The sequence below is a fragment of the Passer domesticus genome, chromosome 35 (genome assembly GCF_036417665.1).
Source record: "Passer domesticus isolate bPasDom1 chromosome 35, bPasDom1.hap1, whole genome shotgun sequence".
Lineage (NCBI taxonomy): Eukaryota > Metazoa > Chordata > Aves > Passeriformes > Passeridae > Passer > Passer domesticus.
In genome coordinates, this window is record NC_087508.1 from 1,051,093 (window position 1) to 1,060,715 (window position 9,623).

General features: G+C 58.2%; 1 pseudogene; it reads left to right on the forward strand.

Annotated features, from left to right (window-relative positions):
- The first annotated feature begins 218 nt into the window (after positions 1–218).
- LOC135288788 (zinc finger protein 883-like) lies at positions 219–8,731 on the forward strand (annotated as a pseudogene).
- Positions 8,732–9,623: the final 892 nt, after the last annotated feature.

A 9,623-nucleotide genomic window follows, 5' to 3' on the forward strand; every position in this document is an offset into this window, starting at 1 on the left:
AGGAGGAGGCGGGGGGATGGCAGAGGAGGAGCGGGAGGAAGAGGAAGAGGAGGGCCAAAGGCGGGTCCAGGCTGAGCAGGAGGAAGCACGCGGCCGAGCCCTCCGTGCATTCGCAGCCCCCACCTGTGGGATCATCGCCCCCATGGCGCAGGTGAGCGGGGAGGGGGAGCTCGGCCCAGATATCCCGGGGGTCCCTGGGCTGGGGTGGGTTTTTTGGGGGGTGTTTGGAGAATGAAGAAGTGCGAGGCTGAGCGGAAAAGGCCCCTCGGGGGGACATCGGGGGGTGGCGGTGGCGGCTGGCGGCAGAGGCAGCCTGGAGGAGCAGAGCCCTGTGTCCCCCAGGAGCCCAAAGCGGGGAGCCCAGAGAGGGGGGAGCGCCGCCATGGGCGGGAGCCTGCAGAGGCTGGAGAGGGGCAGGGGGGACTCCTTGGAGCCCCTGCAGCCCGGAGCAGAGCATGAGGGGAGAAGGGAGCCCAGAAGGGAGCCCGAAAAGCCCCGGCAGCCCTGAATGGGCAGAGCGAAGAGGGGGCAGCTTTTGGCATTGCTGGCACTGCCAGCAGCCTGGGGAGGGCGGGCACCGAGGACAAGGGGGACCCCAATGCCAGCGTGACCCCAGCAGCTGGGCCAGGGGGAACCCCAACAGCAGAGGGGAGGGAGCAGGGACGGGGAATTCCTGGGAGGCTTTTTAGGGCTGTACCTCGGTGTTTGGGAGGTTTTTCTGGAGCCCCGATGGCCGGTGAGTTCTAGAGATGGACTCGGGCAGAGGGACCTTCAATCTCAACGTGCTCATCCCTTGTTCTCCCCAAACCAGGATCTCCCATTCCCAACCCCCGGGAGGCTGTGAGGAAGAGGAGGATGGCCCTGGACATGCAGGCGGGTGAGGAGGAAATCAGTGCCTCTGGGGAATCCTTATAATCAGAGGGGAAAGCACCAAAAGAGAAGCCTCAGAGACAGTAGAATTGTGATTTCAGCTGTGCAGCAGCCGTAAGATTGGTCAGCAGAAATATTCTATAAAAAGTAGCCAGTAAGGGGAAATTGAACAATGGTGAGTGTATTAACGCTCATCGAGAATAATTCCCTAATCTGCAGAAAAGTATAACTAGCAAGATATTAGGAAGTTTGAAGCTTCATTATGGAGCTCTGTGTATTGTGTTTTAAGGCTTACAAGTAGGTATTGTATTTGAAATAAGCATTGTTTGAACTGGAGGTACGTGTGCTTATAGTGCCTGGATAGAACTGCTGTCAGTGTGCTTTTGCTTTCTGTGATTGGGCAAAACACTTTAAAGTAAATTTTAACATTAAGTTCTTTGTCTGCTGCCTGTGATGGGAGCTGCTGGCATCTGCCCGTTGTCATGACCATTAATGAGACTGATGCTGGAAAATAAAAGGGCAGCACAGCCTGGGGGCATCTCCTTGGCCTTGCCTGTGGCCCGGAGGCAAATGCCATCCTGTCCTTGTCCTTCCTCCCCCAGAGCAGGAGCTGAGCATGGAGAGCAGGGAGGACAAATCCCCGCGGCAGAAGCTGGTGGCAGAGGCCGTTTTGAGCGGCTCCACGGCGCAGGAAGCCAACGGGGAGGAAAAGCCCCGGAGATGCCGCACGAGGAGGGGCTGCAAACGCAGCTGGCGGGGATCTGAGGGGGAAAGAGCCAGCCTGGGCCGGGAAGGCGGCCGCAGATGGAGCCAGAGCTCGCAGCTGGTGGTCCGTGAGCAGCTCCGTGATGGGGAGAAGCCCCACACGTGCGAGGAGTGTGGGAAGGGCTTCAGGTGGAGATCCAGACTGATCCTGCACAAGAGGAGCCACACTGGGGAGAGACCCTACGAGTGTGGGGAGTGTGGAAGGAGCTTCAGCGAGAGGTCCAGCCTGATCAGTCATCAGAGGATCCACACTGGGGAGAGACCCTACGAGTGTGGGGAGTGTGGGAAGAACTTCAGACAGAGCTCCAACCTGATCAGCCACCAGAGGATCCACACTGGGGAGAGACCCTACGAGTGTGGGGAGTGTGGGAAGAGCTTCAGCCTGAGCTCTGACCTGAGCAACCACCTGAGGATCCACACTGGGGAGAGGCCCTACGAGTGTTCCAAGTGTGGGAAGAGGTTTCAGACCAGCTCCAGTCTCTTCCGGCACTATCAGACTCACACAGAGGAGAGGCCATTCCTCTGCCCTGACTGCGGGAAGGGATTCAGGCAGAACTGTACCCTGATCACCCACCAGCGCATCCACACTGGGGAGAGGCCCTACGAGTGTGATAAATGCAGGAAGAGGTTTCAGACCAGCTCCAATCTCCTCCTGCACTATCGCATTCACACAGAGGAGAGGCCCTTCAGGTGCCCCGACTGCGGGAAGGGATTCAAGCACAACTCCACCCTCGTCACCCACCGGCGCATCCACACCGGGGAGAGGCCCTACGAGTGTGGGGAGTGTGGGAAGAGCTTCTCCTGCAGCTCTCACTTGACCCGACACCAACGGAGGCACCGGTGAGGGAAGCCCTGCGAGTGCCCCGAGTGCGGGAAGAGCTTCGTGCGCTGCTCCAGCTCCATCCCCCACTGCAGGACCCACGCTGGGCACAGCCCTGCTGACCCACATTCCCTGTGATCCATGATGGGAACACACCTGGCTGCTCCTCCTTTTGGTTTGGCCTTAATGTTTTTTTCTCTTCTCAATCTTTGCAGTCCAAAAGCCAAGTGGGATGGGTCTGTTACTTCAGAACAACTCAGTCCCATGAAAACAACTCAATTGTTGAATTAAGGCTCTATAGCAGCAGAGATTTGCTTCTTCCCACCTCAAACAGCTCAATCCCACAACAAAGTCACTCGACTCCAAAGCCACCAGGGTGACATGGGGTTAGGATGACACTGGGACAAGTGGGATCCCAGTTTAGTGCGGAGGGACAGGGATTGCGTGGGGCTGGGTGTGTGGGATGTATTTGATAGCCAATAAAACTCTCAGACTTACTGCTTTCTCTCCCGTCCATGCTCAGTCCCGTGCAGTTCTGTTTGCAGAGTGCCGCCTCCCAGAGTGTCCCCTCACAGTTGCCGCCCTCGGCCTGAGCCCGCCCCTTTCCCCTCACGGTTCCGCCCTTTCCTTGCCCCCTTTCCCCTCACGGTTCCGCCCTTTCCTTGCCCCCTTTCCCCTCACGGTTCGGCCCTTTCCTTGCCCCCTTTCCCCTCACGGTTCGGCCCTTTCCTCGCCCCCTTTCCCCTCACGGTTCCGCCCTTTCCTTGCCCCCTTTCCCCTCACGGTTCCGCCCTTTCCTCGCCCCCTTTCCCCTCACGGTTCCGCCCTTTCCTTGCCCCCTTTCCCCTCACGGTTCCCGCCCTTTCCTTGCCCCCTTTCCCCTCACGGTTCGGCCCTTTCCTCGCCCCCTTTCCCCTCACGGTTCCGCCCTTTCCTCGCCCCCTTTCCCCTCACGGTTCGGCCTTCGGGAACGGGGCAGGAGGAGGAGGAGGGAGGGAGGAAGAGGCCGAGCAGCAGCAGCAGCAGCAGCAGAAGAGCAGAGGGAGAATCTGGTGGCCCTGGCGCTCCCTGAAGCCGCCGCAGCCCCGGGAGCATCGCCCCCCATCCCGCAGGTGCCCGGGGAGGGGGAGCTCGGCCCAAAGATCCCGGGGGGTCCCTGGCTTTGGGGTTTTTTGGGGGGATGTTTGCAGCTGGCAGGGCTCCCAAGCCCAGCTGCAGATGGCCCTCGGGGGGACATCGGGGGGTCCCCGGGAGGTGTTTTTGGGGGGTCCCGGGGCTGGCAGTGGCTGCCCCAGTATCAGCCCAGTCACTCCCAGTATGAGCCCAGTTGCTCTCAGTAAGATCCTGTGCACTTTCCCTCACTCTCTGCAGCATCCATGTTGCTCCCAGTATGAGCCCAGGCACTCCCATGTGAGCCTGGTCACTTCTCCTCCCTTCCTCCATGAACCCAGTTGCTCCCAGAAGGGGCCAGTCCCTCCCAGTCCCCCCTAATGATTATCCAGATTTCTCCCAGCACAGTCCCAGTAGCTGCCATTGTCATCCAGGGTGTTCCCAGTTCTCCCACTTGCCCCTAGCATAGTCCTGATCACTCCCACGATGATCCCAGTGTCTCCCAGCCGGACCCGACCCATTCCCACTTGCCTCCAGCGTGTTCCCGGTTCCCCCAGCACATTCCCAGTGGCTCCCAGTCTGGTCCCAGTCACCACCCATGTGGTCTCAGACCCTCCCAGTATATCCCAGTTGCTCTGAACACTCGGGCACTCATTGCCAGGCACTCCCAGTTACCTCAGCGTGGTTCACTTGCCCCCAGATTTCTCCCAGTTGCTCCCACTTCCTCTCATTACATCCACAGTTAGTCCCAGTATATGGTTCATGTAGCTCCCAGTAGCCCCAGTGAGGGTCCAGTCACACCCACTCTAATCCCAGTATGATTGTAGGCACTCCCGGTACGGTCCCAGTCTCCCTCAGGGTGATCACAGACTGCCCTGGCATGGCAGTCTGATCCCAGTTTGAAGTCAGTCACTCCCAGTTGCACACAGCATGACCCCAGTTACTCACAGCTACTCCCAGTTACCCTCAGCATAATCCCAGTCACTCCCAGTATATCCCATTTCCCACTAACAAGGTCTCAGTTGCACCCCACAGGCTCCTGCACACTGCCAGTATGATCCCAGTAGGATCCCGGCATGATGTCAGTACATACCCACTAGAGTGCCTGTCACTCCCAGTGTGATCCCAGCAGAGCCCAGTCCCTGGCAGTGCTGCCAGCGCTGGGATCCCGCAGCCCTCTGAGCGTTCCCCGCTCCCGGCTGTGCCGAGAGGAGCCCCAAGGGCTGGCAGTGCCCAGGCAGGCTCCCCAGCAAGGCCCAGTTTGGATGGGGGGCCCCCAGTTGTCGCAGTTTGCCTCTCCTTTGGCCCGGGCCGGCTTCCCCCCTTCTCCGCAGCGGCCGGGAGCAGCCGAGAGCCCCGCGCTGCCCGTGCCGAGCTGTGCCGGCTCCAGCCCCGCTCCTGCCGCGGGCTGCGAGGGCTCCGGGAACGGGGCAGCGAGGGGGTCGCTGCTGCTGCGGGAGGAGGAGGAGGGAGCCAAGGGCAGGGATGAAGGAGGAGGACGGAGAGGCGGGCACAGGGAGGAGGAGGCGGGGGGATGGCAGAGGAGGAGCGGGAGGAAGAGGAAGAGGAGGGCCAAAGGCGGGTCCAGGCTGAGCAGGAGGAAGCACGCGGCCGAGCCCTCCGTGCATTCGCAGCCCCCACCTGTGGGATCATCGCCCCCATGGCGCAGGTGAGCGGGGAGGGGGAGCTCGGCCCAGATATCCCGGGGGTCCCTGGGCTGGGGTGGGTTTTTTTGGGGGGATGTTTGGAGAATGAAGAAGTGCGAGGCCGAGCGGAAAAGGCCCCTCGGGGGGACATCGGGGGGTGGCGGTGGCGGCTGGCGGCAGAGGCAGCCTGGAGGAGCAGAGCCCTGTGTCCCCCAGGAGCCCAAAGTGGGGAGCCCAGAGAGGGGGGAGCGCCGCCATGGGCGGGAGCCTGCAGAGGCTGGAGAGGGGCAGGGGGGACTCCTTGGAGCCCCTGCAGCCCGGAGCAGAGCATGAGGGGAGAAGGGAGCCCAGAAGGGAGCCCGAAAAGCCCCGGCAGCCCTGGATGGGCAGAGCGAAGAGGGGGCAGCTTTTGGCATTGCTGGCACTGCCAGCAGCCTGGGGAGGGCGGGCACCGAGGACAAGGGGGACCCCAATGCCAGCGTGACCCCAGCAGCTGGGCCAGGGGGAACCCCAACAGCAGAGGGGAGGGAGCAGGGACGGGGAATTCCTGGGAGGCTTTTTAGGGCTGAACCTCGGTGTTTGGGAGGTTTTTCTGGAGCCCCGATGGCCGGTGAGTTCTGGTGATGGACTCGGGCAGAGGGACCTTCAATCTCAACGTGCTCATCCCTTGTTCTCCCCAAACCAGGATCTCCCATTCCCAACCCCCGGGAGGCTGTGAGGAAGAGGAGGATGCCCCGGGAGACGGAGGCAGGTGAGGAGGAAGTCAGTGCCCCTTTGGCCTCTGTGCTGCTCCATCTGCCAGCCCAGCAGGGCCCCGGCTGCAGGACAGCCTGGGGGCATCTCCTTGGCCTTGCCTGTGGCCCGGAGGCAAATGCCATCCTGTCCTTGTCCTTCCTCCCCCAGAGCAGGAGCTGAGCATGGAGAGCAGGGAGGACAAATCCCCGCGGCAGAAGCTGGTGGCAGAGGCCGTTTTGAGCGGCTCCACGGCGCAGGAAGCCAACGGGGAGGAAAAGCCCCGGAGATGCCGCACGAGGAGGGGCTGCAAACGCAGCTGGCGGGGATCTGAGGGGGAAAGAGCCAGCCTGGGCCGGGAAGGCGGCCGCAGATGGAGCCAGAGCTCGCAGCTGGTGGTCCGTGAGCAGCTCCGTGATGGGGAGAAGCCCCACACGTGCGAGGAGTGTGGGAAGAGCTTCAGGTGGAGATCCAGCCTGATCCTGCACAAGAGGAGCCACACTGGGGAGAGACCCTACGAGTGTGGGGAGTGTGGGAAGAGCTTCAGCCTGAGCTCCAATCTGATCAAACACCAGAGAATTCACACTGGAGAGAGGCCCTATGAGTGTGGAGAGTGTGGGAAGAGCTTCAAACGGAGCTCCCACCTGATCTGCCACCAGAGAATCCACACGGAGGAGAGGCCCTACGAGTGTGGGGAGTGTGGGAAGAGCTTCAGACAGAGCTCTGACCTGAGCAAGCACCTGAGGATCCACACTGGGGAGAGACCCTACGAGTGTGGGGAGTGTGGAAAGAGCTTCAGAGACAGCTCTGACCTGAGCAAGCACCTGAGGATCCACACTGGGGAGAGACCCTACGAGTGTGGGGAGTGTGGGAAAAGATTTCGCGATAGCTCCAAACTCATTGAACACCAGAGGATCCACACTGGGGAGAGGCCGTACAAGTGTGGTAAATGCAGGAAGAGGTTTAAGACCGGCTCCCATCTCCTCCTGCACTGTCGGATTCACACAGAGGAGAGGCCCTTCAGCTGCCCTGACTGTGGGAAGGGATTCACATGCAACTCCAACCTCATCGCCCACCGGCGCATCCACACTGGGGAGAGGCCCTACGAGTGTGATAAATGCAGGAAGAGGTTTCAGACCAGCTCCCATCTCCTGCAGCACTATCAGACTCACACAGAGGAGAGGCCCTTCAGGTGCCCCGACTGCGGGAAGGGATTCAGGCGGAATTCCTCCCTTGTCACCCACCAGCGCATCCACACTGGGGAGAGGCCCTACGAGTGTGGGGAGTGTGGGAAGAGCTTCTCCCAGAGCTCTACCTTGACCCAACACCAACGGAGGCACCGGTGAGGGATGCCCTGCGAGTGCCCCGAGTGTGGGAAGAGCTTCGTGCGCTGCTCCAGCTCCATCCCCCACTGCAGGACCCACGCTGGGCACAGCCCTGCTGACCCACATTCCCTGTGATCCATGCTGGGAGCACACCTGGCTGCTCCTCATTTTGCTTTGGCCTTCATTTTTTTTCCGCTGCGTGTTTATAGCTTAAAAACAGCAAAAAGTGGGCTTAATGAAGGACATTGATTGAACTTATATGAAGTTGCACCATTTCAGACGGTTTTGAGGGGGAATGGTGATAACTCCTCCCTTGACCCAAAGCCTTACTCCACCCCTGGGATGCCCTTTAAAATCCCCATGGCCCTGCCCATTTCTTACCTTTTGGTGGTAAGAAATGGATTCTGGAGCTTTCTGAAACCAAGACCCATCTCGTTTGTTCGCGGCACCGGCAGCTGCAGCCTCCCTGGCCACCATGGACTCTGGAGAATGGGGGCAGCCAGTGAGGACATGTCGTGGATTGCAAGCTAAGTGTGTGTTCTGTCTGCCATCTTTCAGAGGTGGGGCACTTATCTTCTCTTCTTTGGGCAGTTTATCTCTTCCTCAACCAGTCCTCCCTCCAGGAGGTAGCTTCTGTCTGTGGGCCATTGTTTATTAATTATCTGGTGTTAATGGGACTTTGAGTGTCACTGCCTGGCTGATAAAATGACATCATCCCATTGGGAGATGCTCCGCCCAGGGGGAGGAGCCAGGAATTCCTCGGTGGATGGAATCTGAATAGCCTTTCCTCAATGGATTCCAGATGGAGCAGGCTTTTCCCACTGGATTCCCAGAAGATCAAAAATTTCCACTGGATTCCCATTGGATCAGCCTTTTTCCTACTGGATTCTCATTGGATCATCCCTTTTCACAGTGGATTCCCATTGGATCAGCCCTTTCCCCACTGGATTCCCATTGGATCAGCCCTTTCCCCACTGGATTCCCATTGGATCAGCCCTTTTCCCACTGGATTCCCATTGGATCAGCCCTTTCCCCACTGGAGTCCCATTGGATCAATCCTTCCCCACTGGATTCCCATTGGCTCAGCCCTTTTCTCACTGGATTCCCATTGGATCAGCCTTTCCCCACTGGATTCCCATTGGCTCAGCCCTTTTCCCACTGGATTCCCATTGGATCAATCCTTCCCCACTGGATTCCCATTGGATCAGCCCTTTCCCACTGGATTCCCATTGGCTCAGCCCTTTTCTCACTGGATTCCCATTGGATCAATCCTTTCCCACTGGATTCCCATTGGCTCAGCCTTTCCCCACTGGATTCCCATTGGATCAGCCCTTTCCCCACTGGAGTCCCATTGGATCAATCCTTCCCCACTGGGTTCCCATTGGATCAATCCTTCCCCACTGGATTCCCATTGGATCAGCCTTTCCCCACTGGATTCCCATTGGATCAATCCTTTCCCACTGGATTCCATTGGATCAATCCTTCCCCACTGGATTCCCATTGGATCAATCCTTTCCCCACTGGATTCCCATTGGATCAGCCCTTTTCCCAATGGATTCCCATTGGATCAATCCTTTCCCACTGGATTCCCATTGGATCAGCCCTTTCCCCACTGGATTCCCATTGGATCAGCCCTTTCCCACTGGATTACCATTGGCTCAGCCCTTTTCTCACTGGATTCCCATTGGCTCAGCCCTTTCCCCACTGGATTCCCATTGGATCAGCCTTTTCCCACTGGATTCCCACAGGACTCTGGGGTGGTTTTTTTTTGTACTATTGCATTTGTACTTTTAATTTTTCCTGACAAAGAGCTGTTATTCCTTATCTTTGCCTTAATTTCCCAATTATAATGATAATAATTAATAGGGCGGGGTTTTGCATTTTCCCTTCCGTGGGAGGCTCCCGCCTTCCTTAGGAAACACCCCCAAGGAGGGGCCATGCAAAACACTTCCTGCAATATGTAAATCAGTTCATGGATTTGCATAAAGGTCTATGAATATGCGACAGGCTGATGTAATTAAAACACATTTTAATTTAAAATGTAAAACGTATTTTAATTTATCTCCTGAAAGTTCTCTTGGTGTCCTTAACAGCCTTTGCTCCATGGTCCTTCTCTCCTCTGACATCAGCCTGTTGCATATTCATAGACTCTTTTGCATACCCATAAGCTAATTTGCATATTCCAGGAATGAAGTTGGCATCATCCTTTTTGGGGTCCCATCCATCTCCCAGCTCAATTTTGGGGTCTCTGCTCAATTTGGGGGTCCCATCCCCCTCCCATGTCAATTTTGGTGTCCCATCCCCCTCCCATCTCAATTTTGGGGGTCCCTGCTCAATTTTTGGGGTCCCATCCCC